The sequence below is a fragment of the Mus musculus genome, chromosome 6 (genome assembly GCF_000001635.26).
Source record: "Mus musculus strain C57BL/6J chromosome 6, GRCm38.p6 C57BL/6J".
Taxonomy (NCBI): Eukaryota; Metazoa; Chordata; class Mammalia; order Rodentia; family Muridae; genus Mus; species Mus musculus.
This window is the reverse complement of record NC_000072.6, coordinates 3,283,979-3,305,558: the sequence shown is the minus strand read 5'-3', so window position 1 is coordinate 3,305,558 and position 21,580 is coordinate 3,283,979. Positions and strand designations below refer to the sequence as shown.

At 43.2% G+C, this 21,580-nt stretch overlaps 1 pseudogene across 1 annotated transcript in view; it reads right to left on the bottom strand.

Annotated features, from left to right (window-relative positions):
• Gm8579 (predicted gene 8579) overlaps nt 1–17,040 on the bottom strand; it is a 28,501-nt pseudogene extending 11,461 nt beyond the window's left edge. Inside the window, exon 1 of the transcript NR_036696.1 lies at nt 16,859–17,040. The product of NR_036696.1 is annotated as a predicted gene 8579 (transcript). The remainder of the gene's footprint in view (nt 1–16,858) is intronic.
• Between the last annotated feature and the right edge of the window lie 4,540 nt (nt 17,041–21,580).

Here is a 21,580-nt window from a genome sequence, read left to right as displayed (position 1 = left end):
TAGTACTGTACAAATGAAGACAAATATGCACAGCTAAAAAGAATGTTACAGAGGGCCTCTCTCAGCAAACAAAGCAAGCTCAGTGTGGCTCTGTTTCCCTCACACTACCACATCTGCACATCGTTAGCTTGAAAATTCCTGATATATGGTGTAATTTTTGTACCCCCTACCCCCCCCCCCCCAGTATACTCAGAGCTTTAATGTCCAGATGCCATTTTCTCCCATATCTTTCCGTGTTTGGGGCTCTGCCAGCCATGGTCAACAATTAATACAGCCAAATTAAAAAATACAGTACGTTCCCTGGCAAATGGTATAGCCTCGCAGGAAATACCAAATAAAAGCTTGATTATGTATTGTTTAACCATTTTGTTTGCCCGTGGGCCACCCCATCGTCGTTGGTGTAATTTTGAAGAGCATGCTTCATCTGACAGTCTGCGCAGTACCATTCTTCCAAGTCTGTCACACACAATCACTGGCTTCAGCCATGGCCCTCTAAGTGAAAGATTCGTGGCAGCCTTCCATCCTGCATTCCTTTTAATTAGTCAACTTGTGGCCCAGTGTTATAATAGATAAGTAACCTCTTAATATTCACATCATTAATTAATTTTTTTCTTCATTCATTTCTAAGCTTTTGCATGGGGTGGGAGAAAATTTTTTTCTTCTTTCCTAGATGGGCTTTGGTTTATGAAATTAAGCATGCTCCTATTGCAAAGGACATCAGAGACTGTGTCTCAGGGATGCTCTGCAAGAGCTCCAGAGACTACAGGATGCCTACACCTATTCTTGAAGCATTCCATTTTTGCATTTAAGTAGCAACTGGAATCTTTCTTTTGCATACAGACAAGAGATGAATGGCTGTCATGCCAGCTTCAGCAAGGCTGGGAAACCTGCTTCTCTCTGAACGCTGGACTAGCTCACACTCAGAGACACAGAACTTTCAGGGTCCTTTGGAGCCCATGTCAGCAAAGCAGGCTGACTTGAAAAGCAGGTGGCAGTTCTCAGAGCACAAGGGGGTGTGTCTGACCCCACGCACCGATCAAGTCAATGACTGGAGCGAGAAGTCATTAGTTGTTATAACATTCAATTCAAAGATAAGCTGATTAAAATGATATATTGATTTTTATAAAACTTAGTACTGTCCATTTAGATCAGGAATAAGAATGGCACTTAAGCCCAGCGCTTAAATTCTCTCAAATAGATATGATTCTCAAACAGCTCTGTTTTTCTCAGGGCACAGTGACACTTTTATAACCTCTGTGTCTTCACACACAATGCACAAGAAGGACAAGATACATACATACCTGTTCTACATGTAATTGCTGCTTATGTAACTATTTTCGATGATAACTGCAACCATTCATTTGTACACCAGGGTTTGTCATTGTAGGACAAGCATCGTGTCCGCGTTGTGAGGATGACCGGAGACGCCATATCTGCTCCCCAAAGCTCAGCTGGGCAATGGAGGCAGACATCAAACCACTGACAACGGGCTCAGTACAGTGTACAGGTTCACCATTTAGGAACCTAGGTTCAAACCCCGACTCCCTTTTCTAAATGGGCTGCAATCACCTCCACAAAATTTACTAACTTCTCTATGCCTTTGTTTCCATCCACATCTGCAAAACGGAAAGCCATTACAGCTATCTTCTAGGATATTTATTCTGCATTTGATTCCAGCAACTACAGAGGCTAGAACTGAAGATGGTTTTGAAGGCAGGGAGCTCATTCAAAAGGTTGAACTTACCCAGAAAAATGGAAACAACCTAAAGAAACTATTGGGGGGCAGTGAGTAAAAGGGAGGAGGGGGTCAGGAGGAATAGCAGATTTAGCAGTCAGGAAGAAGGGGAAAAATATCTAGGATGAATCCCAGGTTTCTGGTCTGGGCAATGAGATGGTTAGCAGGAAACGTTAGGTTAGCAGGCTTGTAGCTTAAGAGGAAGAATAGCTGAGATTGGGCTGAGCTGCAAGTAAGTGTAGCTTCAGAGCTGCAGGTTCACCTCCTGGAGGAGGCTGCTAGCCAAGAGAGCACACATAGACAAAGCAAAGCTACTGGCCAGATAGGAAGAGCATCCATGAAACAGGAGTGAACCAGGCAATAGGGAGGAAAAGCAGGACACCACAGCACCACAGAAGCCACGCTGGGCATTTGTAGGAAATCAAAGGAGGAACCGACAGTAACCAGAAGACCCTGAGCTAGATGAAAGCCACAAGCTGGAATCCCAGGGTCAACGGCATCCTGAGTGAGCAATCCCCCTCAGTGAGTGTTACCCCATCTTTCCTACCTGCTCTCTGTGGAAGACAGGAGACACAGCAAAGAGATGATATAGTCAAGATTTAGAGGAAATCAGAACAGTCAGCCTCAGGCTCCTAGGTAGGGAGATTAGAAGATCCCTGTGTCTGAGGACACACAGGGGCATGAGCCTGTGCACAGATAAACAGACTAAACTGTAAGTATGTGTCATGGAAATATAAGTTGAGGTAGCTTTATAGGTTTATGGACTTGGTATAAATATGAACTGGTACTACCTTGACCAGGAGCAGGTACTTGGTTTCTTAAGCTTAAAGTTACATACTTTAAGCATATCATCTAACTACAAACACCACAAAATGCATAAATAATGTGTTGTCTTTTGGGCGGTGGCTGGGGGAGCTATATCTTATAGACTTTCTATACAACAAGTTCTGAAGTATTTTTATAGTGTGAGCAAAAAGGTAATAGGGTCACAAGGATTTGCATTGAGAAATGTGATGCACAAACATGCCATTTCACATGTGAATTTGCATTTGTGCTTCAGGTTTGCTCTGTGTGTGTGGTCCTTAAGGGTTGAATCCAGGGCTTTAAACATGCTAAGTGTACTACTAAGATAACACTCCAGTTCTTGGATTATTTTTAAAAATTGTGTATGTGTACATGCTGGTGTGGACACATGTGCATGTGTGCATGCTGGTATGGACACATGTGTTCCACTGCATGTCTGTGAAGGTCAGAGGGCAACTTTTGGGAATCACTTCTCCTTCTGAGGAGCCTAGGATCAAACTCAGATGGTCAGGAAAGTGCAGGAAGCACTTTATCGGTTGGACCAACGCACTGACCCTCTTCGATTATTTTCACAAGGATGTGTCTCACGAATAGACAAAAGCAAGGCTTTAAAAATGGCTAAGTATGTTACTATGATCTAGTAATTATGAAAGAGCTTCCATTCTGGCTCGGATCTGGTGAGAATCCTTTGCCCGTACTCACATATACACAGTTACCGCCTCACAGATTTTCCCTTGGACTGACTGGAGACCCGGTATGTTTCAAACCTTGTTCCTCCTCTACCACCCACAGACTTCTGCTGCCAGATACCATGGGCCACACTCACAGTGAGAGACGATCTCTGACCCCAGGTGATCTAGCACAGGATAGTGGGAGGAAACTCCAGCAAGCCATTCCTATGAAGGGGTCAGAGACTAGTCATACTTGTTTTTAAGGGTTTTCTCAATCTGGGCACTTTGGGTATTTACAGCTAGACAGCTGTCAATCTAAGGTCTGTTCTGTGCACTGTATGATACTTAACAGTATCATAGTCTGCCACCCACTAGATCCCAATCCCCCCAAACCCACTGTGACAACAAAAATGATTCCAGACCAGTTCAATCTGTAAAACCATAAAGTAATAATGAACCCCTTCCTGAGGTTTATATGAACCCATAGCTGGTCAATCTTCCTCTGGCCGATCTCATAAACGCCACTGGTCAGCTCTGTGGCAGCCCAGAGAAGGCATGAGTTATGGTGGTCTAGACTTTTACCAGCTGCACCTGCAACAGCTTACTTCTAATGATCATCTCGCTAACGCCTCTCCCAAAGCGTCAGTGTACACTGCGGTGCTATGAGTAAGGGGCTCTAAAGCTAAAGTCATCAAGCACAGTAAGTCCACTCTGAGCATGATAATGGAGGGTGGGGATTTCATTTAGTCATAAGCATTGGAAATACTGAAAAGATTCCTTTTATTCTGAATAATAATAACAACGCTACAACTCATTTTACACACACTGCACAATTCAGGATGGGTGAAAACCATGTCAAATCATCATCACCACCATCATCATTATCAAGTAATGAATGCACAGAGCAAATATTCTCGTCTACGGATAAAGACGTCACACTTCTTGACAGAGATACATCATTAAAAGTATGTTATAGAAAGGGGGTGGAGGGAGAGGGAGAAAGGGGAGACTTAGGTAATATCTAACATCCCTTTTATCTGATAAGATCAAAATTTGGATATAACTGACTTTCCAACATTATGTTTCCCTCTTCTAACTCTGACAATAACATAACCTAATTTTTGATTATTGTATTCTGCTCTCAGTTCAGTTTTTCTTTGCTCTCTGTGTTCTTCAGCTTCTTTCCTAGTTTCTGCTTCGATTACGGGCCACACTGTATCGTGAAGACCACGGGAAGGACTACCTTCACATTTCCAATCTCCTGCGGCAGACTGAACATTCCACACCTCTGCCCTAGGTCATAACCATTCCCTCCTGTTTGCTCTGCCCCAGCCACAATCCAAGTCTCCTGCTCTTCCTGGATTGGCCAAACTCAGCCTTGCTTTGAGACTCCTACATTTCCTGTTCCTTCTGCCAGGCTGCTCTTTCCTGAACCTTCTCTTCTTGACAAGATGTCCCCTCCCTAAGTTACCTGCTTAGGCGATAGAACAGACTAGCTGGCCAGCTCCCACGAATCTTAGCAACACAATACAGGCACCTGTTTACTGGCTTATCATGTATTTTCTTCCTAAGAACAAGGAGAGATTTTTATCTATCACACTAACATCTTCACTCTCATCTTTGCCTCGCTAGCAAATACCATATAGAAAAACCTTCAAAAATTGTAGAAAAAATAAGTATGAGTCTCAAAAAGAGTCCAAAGACTCTTTGTGAAGGAATTAGTGTCAGGAATTAATGGTGGTGTAACTACCTAGGCACACAAATCCACCCTATTTTCTTCTTTTTACCTGTAATATGATTCCCTTACCTCTTAGCGTTCATGGATGACCACTGTTCTAACTCTTATGTTTCATTTATTTGCTTTAATAACATTACATTTGTCATATAATAAATACAAACAATGTTTGTCTGTATCACTTCATAAGTATAAGGAAATGATTTGTATCATTTCCACTCTATTGTTTCTAAGATTTGTGCATATTATTGCTTATTGTTAGAGCTTATTCATTTCAATTCTCACTTTTATTTTACTCCGTACGAAGTTAACCAAAGTACACTTCAGCATTTGATAGGTGAACCTTTGGGCTATTTGTAATTTTTTTGGCTGTTGCAAATAGTGCTGCTGTTACTGGTCTAACATGAATCCTAGTGCACACCTGCAGTAACTTTTCTGAAGCATGTAACCAGACATGGAAAGGCAGGGTTTCCATAGTACATATATGTTAAACAGCATGGGTTATTGCCAAAATCCCAAAGAACAGCATGATTTTATATCTCCTATCAGCAGAGGATCAGTTTCAAGAAAATGTACAGAGCTGGTTTTCAATAAGGTTTTTCAAGTCTAATCTCATATTCTTTGCTTTTTAAATGGTGATATTTTCCATTTTTATTTATTGTGATTAAAGACCTATTTAGACATTCATCCAATTATGTACCCATAACTCTTTCTTGTATCTCAGGTGTTCCTTTTAGAATTGTTTTCTTTCTTTTTGAAATATTCCCAGTATTAAAAAGTCTTGGCTATAAATTCTCTTGGCTTCTTTTTATATGAAAACTTCATTATTTCATGAGTATATTCTGTTATATTCACATATAACAAACACAGTCATTAGACCTTCTGACTAGCAGTGATGTTTCTTCTATGATATCCTGTAGCACTAAGAGAAGGAGAGTAAGGGATGCTGTGAACAACAAGTAACTAGCAGTTTCACAGGCTTAGCAACACAGGCCAGAGCATTCCCAATCTCAAAGAACTTTGGGCAACATTAAAAAGAAAGTTACATGAAATTTAACTTGAGAACTAAGGCTGAATGAGGGCCCCTAAGAGGTAAGTGGGAGTTCAGAGTAGGAAGTGTCCAAAGAAAGCAGGACCCCAGTCAGGTTACATTGTATAAACTCCTGAATTACATTTCTATACAGCACACCTCATGTGGCCAAACCACACCTCCATCCTGATTCTAAGAAAAGCGAGAGAGCATGGCTTTGTTTCCAAAGATGGTACTGTGCTTTAACAGAAATACAGACCTGAGTACTAGGTAGGTAAGAGTAACACCGAGATAATGCTGTCAAAGACTGAATGAGAGCACGCAACTGTAATGCCACACATACCGCTTTAGAACGGCAGACCAAACGGGAGGTGTTGGCTTAGGTACCAACCTCTTTGTAAATCGGGCATTCCTGAGTGACTTAGTAAAGCTCAACAAGACAGTGCAGGTTATGTAAAGGTTGGGCTGAGAGCCTCAGGAATTTCTTTCAATGATATTCTTTATAGGTCTAGTAGCTGGGAGAGTGCTTATGCGGCACATCTTAAGAAATCTATGCTATTTGTGACATTAAACTCCTAATCCATGGTTTAGTGAGTCCTTTACGTACCAGAGAAGACTCTAATCTATTGGGGAAACACACTTTTCCAGTATTAACTACCACTTATTCCCAAGAGAATGTGATCTCCAGAACACAAGACGATTGATTGTGCATAGAAGATTAAAGTGCTCATTTGGATTGCAGAAAGGAACCCTTTTTCCTGAATGTGTGTATGTACGTCCAGTGTGTTTGCTGGTATGTTGTGTGTGTGTGTGTGTGTGTGTGTGTGTGTGTGTGTGTATTTAGGGCTGATTTTTGACTTTGGGTATCTTCCTAGATGGCTTTCCATTTTCGTTACTGAGGCAGGGTGTCTCACAGAACCTTCTGGTTCTTAAAAACTTCAAACAAACATACTTTCATAAGCAGTGTGTACACAATGCCCACTTCCCTCCCTTGTACCACAGCCCAACTCGAAGCCTAGTCTATGATGGGCAGGAACTCTGCCCCGGAGCCACGTTCCCAAACCCTGATGGGGAGTTTTAAACTTGTTCCTTTAAGGTTCAGTGAGGGAAGCAGGTAAAAGCAGAAGATAACTTCAAGCAAAGATACTGCTTATAAAATGCTGAAAAAGAACCAGTCCCTTTCTTTACCTGGTCATCCTTTCAGATACTACTTTGAACTCCAGACTTTGAGCATTAAAAGCAAATCTAGGTTACTAGTAAAAAACTGAATGGAAGGGGCTATAGAGATGGTAGTTAAGAGCACTAACTGCTCTTCCAGAGGTACTGAGTTCAATTCCTAACCACCATATGCTGGCTGACAACCATCTGTAATGGGTCCAGATGTCCTGTTCTGATGTGTGTAATGACAGTGATAGTGTACTCACATATACATTTTAATAAACACATCTCAGAAAAAAGAACTGAATGGATGAGCTGAACCAACAAACACGGACTGTGGTAAACCAAGGCCACATAAACATGCCCATAGTGAGTACACGCTACCTGTATGACGGCTCCAAATACCTGAGAAGTACAACCTCACTACCAATTGCTACTTGGTGAGCCTAAAGCATGGGATGTCCCAGCTCTTCCCTCAAGGAGCCTGTTGTCTCCTGAAGAGTAAATTGTGCTCTTTTGTGGCTGTTTATATTGTACTCACTCATTAGGGGTTAGTTCTATAATGACCACATTTGAGGTATATAATTTGTCAACTTTAGCAAAAACTGGATTATGGAGATTAAAAAAAGATAGAAACAGCAAGGTATCTAATTAAGCACAACATAATCATGTTACTTTAGGCCCAATAAATTAAAGTAACAGTTATTTAAGTCTTCAAGCAGGGGAGGGATAGATTGTGAAAAAGAGGGCTGAGCCCCTTTCCCTGAGATGGCACAGTAGCTAGAGCACCTTCTGTTAAGCCAGAAGACCTCACTTTGACTTCTAGGATGCACAGGGTGGAAAGAAAAATGGCACTTCTTTAAGTTGCCTTCTGACCTCTGGAAGTCCCACCCCAACACTAAATAATTATTTTAAAAAATATTAAAATTTGTTTGCAAGTGCAAAACTAATTTTTGGTAGTACCTTTAATACTAAACCAGTAGAACAATTCTGAAGTGTGCAACTACTGAGAGATGTTATACAGATTCTTGACCATAAAATAGCATTTCCCTTTCAACAGGAATGCTGATTTATCAGGGGAAATTATGATGTGTAATTAGCATACTGCTAGTGAAAACAGCAAAGATCACATTTGTCTACTTGGTTTCCCATGATTTAACGAGAGTTAGGACCAAAGATTCTTACCTGAGTTAAAGGGACATTTCCCCCCCCCCCGAGCCCCTCTTTATATCCAGTCTCTCTCTCTCTCTCTCTCTCTCTCTCTCTGTCTGTCTGTCTCTCTCTGTCTCTCCACCCCACCCTTCCCACCCTTTAACACAAATGTGTCTTATAACAGCTTTCACACGGGGTATAGTAGCACATGCCTTTAACTCCAGCACTTGGGAGGCAGGGACAGGCAGATCTCTGTGAATTTCAGGGCAACTTGAGTTTCAGGCAGGCCAAGGCTACAGTCATAGATGAAACCTTGTCTCAGAACAAAAGCAATAGCAGAAAAAACAAACAAATAAAACCAATGTTCATGCAAATCTCCCTGCCAGCAATTAAAGAAAACCCCTATTCTTTGAGAATTCCATACACCACACACATATACCATATGATCAGATTGCTTCCATTTCACAGGCTGCCACCAGATCTCCAGCAGTTTCTTCATACACACAAACTCTCCCTACCACCCCATTGATTACAGTGCCCTGGAGTTTGGAAACGACAACACAAACATGTGGTTTTGGTCCTGCACTTCTGGGCTCGTCAACCTGGACATCCATGTTTTGTGTGCATGCTTTGTGGTTAGAACACAGCCTTATCTGTGCTTCGCCATCCAATCTCCTCCTCCTTCTTGAAGCATGGGCTCAGAAATTAGCCCCCCTGTGAAGCCTTCCTGCACTTTCTAAGATGAAACAGTACTTGCTTCTTGATGCACATGGATTTACTTGGTTGGGTAAGCTATGCAGACAGATATGTGCATGCTAATCATGTATGCAATTTATGTCAATTTAAGGAACTGAGTTAGCAATATAAGTTGCATGACTAGTAATAAAATTACTTATTTTTAAACAGTAATTCACAGAATCAAAAAATCTCCTACCTTTTTAAAACCCAGCCTTCATTTCTACACGAGGCTGAATTTCCGTGTGACGGCACCACCTGTAAAACACTTGTGGGGATTTTCAAGCTCAGCAGATGTTTGCTGATTGCCTATCTAAGGCTATCGAAGAATCTGAGGAAATCAGCTCTGGTTGGCATAGAGTGCCTTCATCTTTGACCTAAGCTTTCAACATCTGTGAAACAGTTACAGAATAAAGTAAATGATGAGTTATATATATATATATATATATATATATATATATATATATATATATATATATATCCCTGAATGATCCATGTGCTGTGGAGAGGAAGCAATAACAAAAGTTTCTGTCCACACAGAGGCACTGTGGCTTTGGGAGTGAAGGCCTCCTCATTGGCATGTACCAGCAGCCATCCGCATTTCCTGCCTAGGATAATCTGATTTTATTCAGGTGGCCATAAGAGTTTCTATAGTGTGATTGAACTAGGCAGAGGTATGTTGGTTCTGGGTGATGAAACCCAAATTAAAGTCTGAAGTGAGTTTCTGGAAGACTATCTTTACTGAAGAAAGGTAGCGAAATTCTCTTAGCCCCCCCCCCCCCCACTGTTTCAGATCCTGCTTAGAGCAGTGTAGTACAGAGACACCATAACTGAAATACAGCAGCCATTGTGAGGCTATGAGGGAAGGCATAATCAATACACTGTGCAATTAAGAAGGCTTTGTTTTCTTCAGTATTTGATTATAATATCCAAGGTGACACCACTGACCCAGTTACACCAGCTGTAGAATTACCTATCTCCAGACTTCTTTGCTATGTTGAGAAATTAATGCCCACGAATTAGGAAACATTGTATTTATTATTCTGTACCTGTAACCATACATATGCTCATGCAAACAATAACTTAAAAAATCTGAGCATCTCAGGCTTGGTGATCACCAGTGACGGTGTCCAAGAAGGGAGAGCGCATGGGGATTAGCTACTGAGAGTGGCCACCCAGTGAGCTGGTGAGGTAGTGAGCAGGTGATGCTTCTGATGCCAAGCATCAACTGGCAGAGCTCTGAGGGAGTAAGTGGGAATGAGGGCTGACGCTCAGGGAGGCTCACAGGGGATCCTGGGGCACGACAGAAGATGCAGATGCCTCTGCAGACAATTGACAGCTACGGCCGTAGATACCAGACTGACTTTCGTCAGAACATTTTGGATGCTTTATGAGTGGGCAGACACAAAGGAGGTGCACAGAGATACCTGGAAGAGATGAAGCAGAGAGCTCACAGGCATTCGGTTAAGGGAGAGGAGTAGCACGAAGCTCGATCCGCTTGGAGAACACTGAATTCTCAAATGGGCCCCAGCTTCATCCAATCTTGATAATACTATTTTTATGACTTCATCAAACTAGTGAGGTAAGAGAACAAGTTCAAAGGAGTTTGCTGAGAGAGAGAGAGAGAGAGAGAGAGAGAGAGAAAGAGAGAGAGAGAATTCGCCTTCAAATGCTCATCCCAAGAAACTAGGTAGCAGCATTACAAACATTTGCACAGTGAAGGAAAGACAAAGAACACATAGACTGGATTCGAGGTGTGGAAAAACGGCTAAGTCTAATACAAAAAGGTAAGTAAGAAATGCTAAAGGAGCAAACAAGTGGCCTGTATGTATATCATAAACTCTCTCCTAGCCCCAAGCCCACCTATTTGAGCTTTGTTCAAACAGAAAAAGGAATGGAAGTTTATTCATCACACTGACAGTGACCCATCTGGAACACTGAACCCTCAAAAGAACTCTACCAATTAAAAAAGAATGCAGGTTAAAACTCCTGATTAAAGGAACACGAGAGTTTGAAAGCAGGATCTGAGCCAACCACTGATCAGTGATCTAAGGCACTCGCCACCCATCCTGAGGGCCTGTCTGAGCCCTCAACATGCAGACTGTCCTGACTCGACACAAGTGCCATGTCATTTATAATCACAGAGCCTTAAGAAAATGTGTTTCACTTTGTTAAATTATATTTTAAATGTATTTTCCCCTTAATTTTTCATTTTATGTGTATGGGTGTTTTGCCTGCATGTATCCCATTGCCCGTAGAGACCTGAAGAGAGTATTAGATTCCCTGGAACCCGCCTTGCAGAGAGATGTGGGTGCTGGGAATTGAACCCTGATCCTCCAGAAGAGTAGCTATTGCTCCTCAAACTGCTGAACCATTTGCCCAGCCCTTAAGTTTAAGATATTTAAAAAAAAAATCTCCAGAAGTCTACTGGTAAAATACTTAATTTAAAGTTAAGTGTTTCAGGGTGTGTGTGCTGGGTAGAATACTTGTCAAGTGTGAAATCTGAGTTCTACCTCTGGTAGAACTGGTGTGAGTGTTTGTGTGTGTTTGTGCAGCACACGTGTGTGCGCATCCACACGGATTCGCAATTTTTAAAGTTTATATTTACATTAGAACACAAGACAAGATTTGAACTTGACTCTAACTCCATTAAAAAGTCTCCCAACTTAAAACAATACTGAATAATTTTTCATTTTGTGGCAGAAGCGATTATGATTAGAAGTAGTTCACCAAGATCTAAGTATGGTCTGTGACAATCCAAACAGACATGTATCTGGGTAATCAAGAAAATTTTAATTTTCTGTGACACAGCTGAAATCTAAATACTAGATTTTAGCAACAAGAATTAAGGCAACATGCTGGGATCCCGATGCTACAGGTAAGAGGCGTAGGAGTGCCTTTCAGGGAAGCGAGGGTGTACTGGAAGATCTTTCCAAACCTCAGCCTCTTCCATCTGCTCTACACACAAGCCTCGTATTTCATCACAGGCGTTCCACAAACGTTCACTGAGCAACTGCCATGGGCTTGTGCAGTGTGCTGAGCTCTGAAACGTATTTCACAATGCTAGCAAATCAGGGGACAAAGGCCAAACAGATGGGACCCATACATACAGGAAAATCAAAAGCAGGTAGGAGAGGCCACACTCAGTGGTCCCGAGTCAGGCCCACTTCAGACAGGTGAGGAACAGTCTTCAGGAGTTCATTAGGCTGAGGAGGGGGAAGCAATCTGCTGGAGATGGGGTTTGTGTCAAATGGCGTGGGGACACAAATGTCACAGTGTTGGGATGGGCAGATCACAAGGTGTGTGAATGTGTTTAGGGAGAACTCAGAGGCCATGGACTTGTGGGTACTTCGGAGGCACTGGCAATTTGAGCTTGCTGTTTTCCCACAATAGTCCACACTGCATGTCCACTCCCACAGTTTCCCTCCTGTAAGCCAGTCCTGTATTTCCCGGAAAAAGAAAACCTGCTTTTCTGGCCAACCGAGGTCTAATCTTCCACCCACTCTTCAGTAGTTGGGGAGTTTATAGCCAGGTAAAGAGATTTTCAGGAGTGCAAGTGAGGCCTGTCAGTTTAGAATTCCACTTTACATTCTTGATAGCAACGTTTTCTTTCCTTTACAAAGGTTCCAGTTGTATCATTCTCCCACTGATCTGCTTTCTCTAAACTAGTAAAAGCTAGTTTTCTGGAACTAGATTACAGACAGACTTTGGCCCATTTAACAAGGTCAGACTGTATATTCTTGACAGGATTCTTTCCCACTGCAAAAAGGTACTTTTAAATGCCACATTCCAGACCCAGTGCCAGTAAGCCACTGAAGCATGTTTTCCCACAAGAACAGACACCCATGTGCGGTCCCTACCTCCCTGAAACCACCCAGCCTTCACAAGGTACAGACAGTATTTAATGGCACCATGAGTTGGACCAACTCAAGTATATCCACCAAGTACTTGAAAAATACATGGCCTCACCCTGCAGAGCACGGTAACCTTAGACATGACCTCACACTGCAGAGCACGGGTAACCTTAGACATGGCCTCACACTGCAGAGCATGGGTAACCTTAGACATGGCCTCACACTGCAGAGCATGGGTAACCTTAGACATGGCCTCACACTGCAGAGCACTGTAACCTTAGACATGGCCTCACACTGCAGAGCATGGGTAACCTTAGACATGGCCTCACACTGCAGAGCACAGTAACCTTAGACACAGCCTCACACTGCAGAGCACGGTAACCTTAGACATGGCCTCACACTGCAGAGCATGGGTAACCTTAGACATGGCCTCACACTGCAGAGCATGGGTAACCTTAGACAGGTCCTCACACTGCAGAGCACGGGTAACCTTAGACATGGCCTCACACTGCAGAGCACAGGTAACCTTAGACACGGCCTCACACTGCAGAGCATGGTAACCTTAGACATGGCCTCACACTGCAGAGCATGGGTAACCTTAGACATGGCCTCACACTGCAGAGCATGGGTAACCTTAGACATGTCCTCACACTGCAGAGCATGGGTAACCTTAGACATGTCTTAATAGCGTTCTCACGCGACCGGCCAGGAAAGACGCAACAAACCAAAATCTTCTGCGGCAAAACTTTATTGCTTACATCTTTGGGAGCCAGGAGGGCAAGCGCCCAGCGCCCAGCCCCAAAAACGAAAGCCCCTTCCAATAATGAAACCGAAACCCCTTCCCTATTTAGGAGAGTTATATTTCGCCTAGGACGCATCACTCCCTGATTGGCTGCAGCCCATGGCCGAGCTGACGTTCACGGGAAAGGTAGAGTACAAGTAGTCATAAAATACCCTTGGCACATGCGCAGATTATTTGTTTACCACTTAGAACACAGGATGTCAGCGCCATCTTGTGACGGCGAATGTGGGGGCGGCTCCCAACAGACATGGCCTCACACTGCAGAGCACAGTAACCTTAGACATGGCCTCACACTGCAGAGCATGGGTAACCTTAGACATGGCCTCACACTGCAGAGCATGGGTAACCTTAGACATGGCCTCACACTGCAGAGCATGGGTAATCTTAGACACGGCCTCACACTGCAGAGCACAGGTAACCTTAGACATGGCCTCACACTGCAGAGCACAGGTAACCTTAGACATGGCCTCACACTGCAGAGCATGGGTAACCTTAGACATGGCCTCACACTGCGGCCTCACACTGCACAGCATGATATCCTTAGGCATGGCCTCACACTGCAGAGCACAGATAACCTTAGACACAGCCTCACACTGCAGAGCATGGTAACCTTAGACACGGCCTCACACTGCACAGCATGGGTAACCTTAGACATGGCCTCACACTGCAGAGCATGGGTAACCTTAGACACGGCCTCACACTGCAGAGCATGGGTAACCTTAGACATGGCCTCACACTGCACAGCACAGGTAACCTTAGACACGGCCTCACACTGCAGAGCATGGGTAACCTTAGACATGGCCTCACACTGCAGAGCATGGGTAACCTTAGACATGGCCTCACACTGCAGAGCATGGGTAACCTTAGACATGGCCTCACACTGCAGAGCATAGGTAACCTTAGACACGGCCTCACACTGCAGAGCATAGGTAACCTTAGACACAGCCTCACACTGCAGAGCATAGGTAACCTTAGACACGGCCTCCTACTGCAGAGCATGGGTAACCTTAGACATGGCCTCACACTGCAGAGCATGGTAACCTTATGAACGGACTCACACTGCAGAGCACAGGTAACCTTAGACACAGCCTCACACTGCAGAGCATAGGTAACCTTAGACATGACCTCCTACTGCAGAGCATAGGTAACCTTAGACACGGCCTCACACTGCAGAGCACGGTAACCTTAGACACAGCCTCACACTGCGGAGCATAGGTAACATTAGACAAGTCCTCACACTGCAGAGCACGGGTAACCTTTATGATGCAAGTAATCAAAAACAGAGGTGGGAAAAAAAGAAAAACAAGGAGTTTTAAAAATGAAAAAAAGAATCAAATGGCAGAAGATAATCTGGAATTTTATGCTGCTATCTAAACCTAGAAGCCTCTGTAGAGTTCCTTATTCCTTGTTTTGGGATTTTTTATGGTTGAGCTGTTAAATTTACAGCCCCATTCTTAGACTCTGCCAAGCCTTTAGAATAAACACATGAGCAGTACTAAAGTAAATTCGCCTACACTTTCCCCTTCTTTCATTTTCCCAAGATGAGAAGGCAGGCTAGTCCTCCACAGCCAACTGTCAACTAACTAACCTTCATAGTTACGTGAGATTTAAAAACCATCAGCACCCTGGCAGACACCAGGCCCAGCTACAGTACCACTCACCCACCATGTTAAACCCTAGAGAAAGGAGAACTAGAACCTGGGGTAAATAAGAGGGTGGGCTCAGCCAAGGACATCACTGAGAAATAGACTTGAGAAAATAGTGGTCGGGTCAGAGGTCAGCTGGAAACCCAGTATCATAGCATCATCATTTAGAAAATGGGCCTGGATTTTTGGTGAGACCTATAGAGATAGAAATAATACCTCTGACCTTCTCAAGTGCCCTCATGGGTCAAGTCACGTGACCTACAATAAAGGAGGTATCATCAAACTTTCCTTGAGATATCATGGTTTCACCAGAGGCCTTGAGAAATCTTAATCTTTAAATAAAGTCACAGCATCTAGGAAGTGTAAGTGTCCAAGTTGCGGGGGGTGGGGGGATGGGGAGGGGGGAGGGGAGTTGTGATCATGAACAAAATCTGAAGGTTAAAGGACACCCAGACAGACATTCCTAATAGAAATGTTCCTCTGCTGGGGCTCAAGAGGCTCAAGTTATTATCAGAAGGGACAAAGAGAGTGAGATGATTTGACGGAATTTTTGTCTAGGTGCTCACAACTGAGGCCGTGATGCAGCAGGCTGTGCAGGGGCGAGGGGCTGGAAATGTACCCATCCATTTATTGTGAAAATCTGGAGTTGGGAAGCAAGTTCAAAAAACAATGAAACATTTTGTGGTATTAGATAATTAGTCGCATAAACTGATGTCTATGGCTGGCGATGAGGAGAGAGAAGTAGGTAGGGGCTGCCCTGTAAACAAACGTACAAACAAGCTGGGAGCTGGGACTCGCTATTTAGGTATTGGTGAATCAGGCCTCATGGATTTACTCACTCTGTGTAAAACGAGAACTGAATGACTCAGAACAGTTAAGCCAAATGCTACAAAATTTCATTAACATATCTTGACTTATACTATGAGATTACTAAAGCGCAGACAAAATGAAGGTACAGCTACTTCCCCCTGCCTCACACAGTAGTTGTGACAGCTGCAAACAAGAAGTTCATATAGCTGAAGAATTAAAGAGAGCACAAAAATCCTAGTTACAGAAACATTGTTTTACATTATATTCTAAGGACCACGCCTCACAGTCAGAGTATGGAAACAACACCTTCCGGTGAGGCAAGCTTTCGAAGAGGAAGTTGTCCTATGGCATAAAGTTTCGGATTGCTCAGTGCCTAACATGGCACTGAAATGTATTCCCTTAGGAATGCTAAAGGTAAGAGACAGGGATATTCTGTCATCTTCTGGAGGCCCGGGGAACCATGGCTTGCAAGGCCTCACTAAAGCACCTGGTCTCCACAACCTTCACATGTGCTCCTTTACATTTGAGTCTGATCTCAGGCTTCTGAGATCTAGTGACACCATATACAATGTTTATGACAAGACATAAAAAGCCAGGAGACAAGCAGTCTCTATGCACACCATCCCTAGATGGGGTATGCTGGCCAAACTTGTACAGAGGACTTGAAAGGAAGCCAATCCTTCCCCGTGAGTAAAATATTCCCCAGGCAGAAGCTTCACAGCTCACCTATTTTTGTCTGAACGAATTCATAACAGTCACCACTCATGAAGGATCTGGCCTTAGGTGGGCAAATGAACGCCTATCTTCTATGGACAAGGAGACAGTCATGGATCCACCTCGCCAGCAGGGCTGGTGTAACAGGCACAGCCGCCTACAGAGGTTTTCTGTACAGCGCAGAACTCATTCTCTTTTGTACATGGGAGAAACTCATACAGTGGCCATTGGTGGCCGCTGTGACTGTGAGCAGAGTCAGCCTATCAGACAGCGACTCAACCGTGTTTTATTACCACTGAGAATGAGCAACAGAGGGATCTGGACAAGGCCTTGTGTTTGTTTTGGCCCTGGCATTTTCCACGTACGAAGCCTTGGGAATCCTAAAGAAAACGTGCTCTCTTCCCAGCTCTGCACTGCTCCCATTGTACTCCACTTCCCTCACAGGTCAAAGTGAAAACGAAACCCACACAAACACCCCATTGTTAGCTATGAAATATGTACTGCAACTTCGAATATTAACAAAATAGTCCTGTTTGTGTCATGGCGAGATGTTGAGACCGGAGGGCGTTCCAGGAGCCTTTCCTGCTTCAGAGGTGTGTCCTGAACTTTTGCTGAGGTGCTGAGGCGACAGGACTTTGGGGTTTTCCTGTGATACTCAGGTAATGCTGGATGTGATTCATCCAGTATGTACTGGCAGCCTCCTAGGCTTCTGTGGGAGCTGCTCAGCTGCCGGGCTGAGGCTCAATCCCTGCCAGGTCTCCATAGTAAATACAACATGCACAGAGAGGAAAACAAGCATAAAGAATTTATTTTCTCATGTAAAAGATGACATTGTTTTCAACTTCTTTTCCTACTTCACTTTGTCACCTGAGCATGCCAACTGGGTATCATGCAAGGACTTCATTCCAGGCACACCCACAGAAAACAAGTGCAGATGGCTTGATGCACACACATCCAGTGGAGCTGAATGCAGACAGGTTCTGGAAGGACGATGCTGTGACCTCTGTAGACATCCCACATCCTGGCACAGGTGACCAGTGTGGGCTTCTCTAGCTCCAGTCCCAGTAGATCCATGGGTCATGTGACTCCACAGAACGGGAAATTCTTCCTCGGTTGTATTTTGCTGTTTCTAAAGGCACATTGCTTCTCGAGTCTGTTGTGCTCAGATCTACTTCCCAATTCTGCTTGTAAGCTCTGAGAGCAGACACCCTGTCCACTTGAGTTCAGCATCACCTCCAAGGTGGTAGACAGAGCCCGGCACAGAGGAGGTGACTGGGAATTGTTGACTGAAAGCCAGAACTCCATTTCCTTACCTCCCCTAAGCATATAAAAGCTGTTGTCTGAAATTGAAGAGTTTCTTCACTGTTTACCAAGTGCTAACAACACAGAGACAGGGACATATGCACATACATGCACGCACACACCTGTGCGCGCACCCCCCACCCCACCCCTACTGCCCTGGCTCAGATGACTAAGGGCAGTGTAAGCAGTTTGAAGTGTCAGACTGGCGGTACTAAACCTTCAGAATCTTATTAGCGCCATTAAAAATCCCCTTTATTGTTTCCTGTACTATTTTATGTCTCTAACAGCAGCCTTACAAGGTTTGCAACTGTCTGGTGATTTTTACATGGGAAATGTTTTCAGGATTGTATGACCATTAGATATGGATGGACTCAGAGAAAGGCTTTGGAGGAAAGTCACATGTGAAAATGTGTAAAGCTTTTTACAAAGTCCTAAGAGTACAAGCTATTGTTAAAACAAAACAAAACAAAACAAACAAACAAACAAAACCAGTCACACAGAGATAGGTGAAGAAAATAAAAAAAGCTGTCTAATAATTCTCCTATTCCTTTATTTGGAAGATGTTAATTATCTTAGAAGAATATAAAACCTCTTCTAAAGCTGCTAATATCAAAATACAATGAGTTAGAAATAATGTCCTTTAGTAAGGAGATGTACAATATTCCTATATGTCCTTCAGTTCTCTGTTCAGGACAAAACGTTTGATTCAGCCAGGTGACTAGTTCAGCAAAGAAGATTACCGTAAATGCAAGACCTGAGTTCAAGCCATCTTTCAGTTCTCACATAAGACCAAGCTATGGCGTATAACTGTCATGATTTTTGCTCAGAGATTCCAGCCAAGGGCTCAGTCAACACATCGACACAGAATGAGCTTGGGCATTTGAAGGTTTGGCTTTAATACCAGCGAGGAGCGATGTGGAATACTGAAACCATTAAATGTATAAGCAATTCTTTCCTGATTTTTCTTTCTTTTTATTATAATCTTTTTTTCCATTTTTATTAGGTATTTAGCTCATTTACATTTCCAATGCTATACCAAAAGTCCCCCATACCCACCCACCCCCACTCCTCTACCCACCCACTCCCCCTTTTTGGCCCTGGTGTTCCCCTGTACTGGGGCATATAAAGTATGCAAGTCCAATGGGCCTCTCTTTGCAGTGATGGCGGACTAGGCCATCTTTTGATACATATGCAGCTAGAGACAAGAGCTCCGGGGTACTGGTTAGTTCATATTGTTCCACCTATAGGGTTGCAGTTCCCTTTAGTTCCTTGGGTGCTTTCTCTAGTTCCTCCATTGGGGGCCCTGTGGTCCATTCAATAGCTGACTGTGAGCATCCACTTCTGTGTTTGCTAGGCCCTGGCATAGTCTCACAAGAGACAGCTATATCTGGGTCCTTTCAGCAAAATCTTGCTAGTGTATGCAATGGTGTCAGCGTTTGGAAGCTGATCATGGGATAGATCTCTGGATATGGCAATCACTAGATGGTCCATCCTTTCGTCACACTTCCAAATTTTGTCTCTGTAACTCCTTCCATGGGTGTTTTGTTTCCTATTCTAAGAAGGGGCAAAGTGTCCACACTTTGGTCTTCGTTCTCTTGAGTTTAATGTGTTTAGCAAATTGTATCTTATATCTTGGGTATCCTAAGTTTCTGGGCTAATATCCACTTATCAGTGAGTACATATTGTGAAAGTTCCTTTGTGATTGGGTTACCTCACTCAGGATGATGCCCTCCAGGTCCATCCATTTAACTAGGAATTTCATAAATTCATTCTTTTTAATAGCTGAGTAGTACTCCATTGTGTAAATGTACCAAATTTTCTGTATCCATTCCTCTGTTGAAGGACATCTGGGTTCTTTCCAGCTTCTGGCTATTATAAATAAGGCTGCTATGAACATAGTGGAGCATGTGTCCTTCTTACCGGTTGGGGCATCTTCTGGGTATATGCCCAGAAGAGGTATTGCTGGATCTTCCGGTAGTACTATGTCCAATTTTCTGAGGAACCGCCAGACCGATTTCCAAAGTGGTTGTACAAGCTTGCAATCGCACCAACAATGGAGGAGTGTTCCTCTTTCTCCACATCCTCGCCAGCATCTGCTGTCACCTGAATTTTTGATCTTAGCCATTCTGACTGGTGTGAGATGGAATCTCAATATTGTTTTGATTTGCATTTCCCTGATGATTAAGGATGTTGAACATTTTTTCAGGTGCTTCTCTGCCATTCGGTATTCCTCAGGTGAGAAATCTTTGTTCAGTTCTGAGCCCCATTTTTTAATGGGGTTATTTGAATTTATGGAGTCTACCTTCTTGAGTTCTTTATATATACTGGATATTAGTCCCCTGTCCGATTTGGGATACGTAAAGATCCTTTCCCAATCTGTTGGTGGTCTTTTTGTCTTATTGACGGTGTCTTTTGCCTTGCAGAAGCTTTGCAATTTTATGAGGTCCCATTTATCGATTCTCGATCTTACAGCACAAGACATTGCTGTTCTATTCAGGAATTTTCCCCCTGTACCCATATCTTCCAGGCTTTTCCCTACTTTCTCCTCTATAAGTTTCAGTGTCTCTGGTTTTATGTGGAGTTCCTTAATCCCCTTAGATTTGACCTTAGTACAAGGAGATAGAAATGGATCAATTCACAATCTTCTACATGATAACAGCCAGTTGTGCCAGCACCATTTGTTGAAAATGCTGTCTTTTTTTCCACTGGATGGTTTTAGCTCACTTGTCAAAGATCAAGTGACCATAGGTGTGTGGGTTCATCTCTGGGTCTTCAATTCTGTTCCATTGGTCTACTTGTCTGTCGCTATACCAGTACCATGCAGTTTTTATCACAATTGCTCTGTAATAAAACTTTAGGTCAGGCATGGTGATTCCACCAGAGGTTCTTTTATCCTTGAGAAGAGTTTTTGCTATCCTAGGTTTTTTGTTATTCCAGATGAATCTGCTGATTGCCCTTTCTAATTCATTGAAGAATTGAGTTGGAATTTTGATGGGGATTGCATTGAATCTGTAGATTGCTTTTGGCAAGATAGCCATTTTTACTATATTGATCCTGCCGATCAATGAGCATGGGAGATCTTTCCATCTTCTGAGATCTTCTTTAATTTCTTTCTTCAGAGACTTGAAGTTCTTGTCATACAGATCTTTCACTTCCTTAGTTAGAGTCACGCCTAGGTATTTTATATTATTTGTGGCTATTGAGAAGGGTGTTGTTTCCCTAATTTCTTTCTCAGCCTGTTTGTCCTTTGTGTAGAGAAAGGCCATTGACTTGTTTGAATTAATTTTATATCCAGCTACTTAACTGAAGCTGTTTATCAGGCTTAGGAGTTCTCTGGTGGAATTTTTAGGGTCACGTATATATACTATCATATCGTCTGCAAAAAGTGATATTTTGACTTCTTTCTTTCCAATTTGTATCCCCTTGATCTCC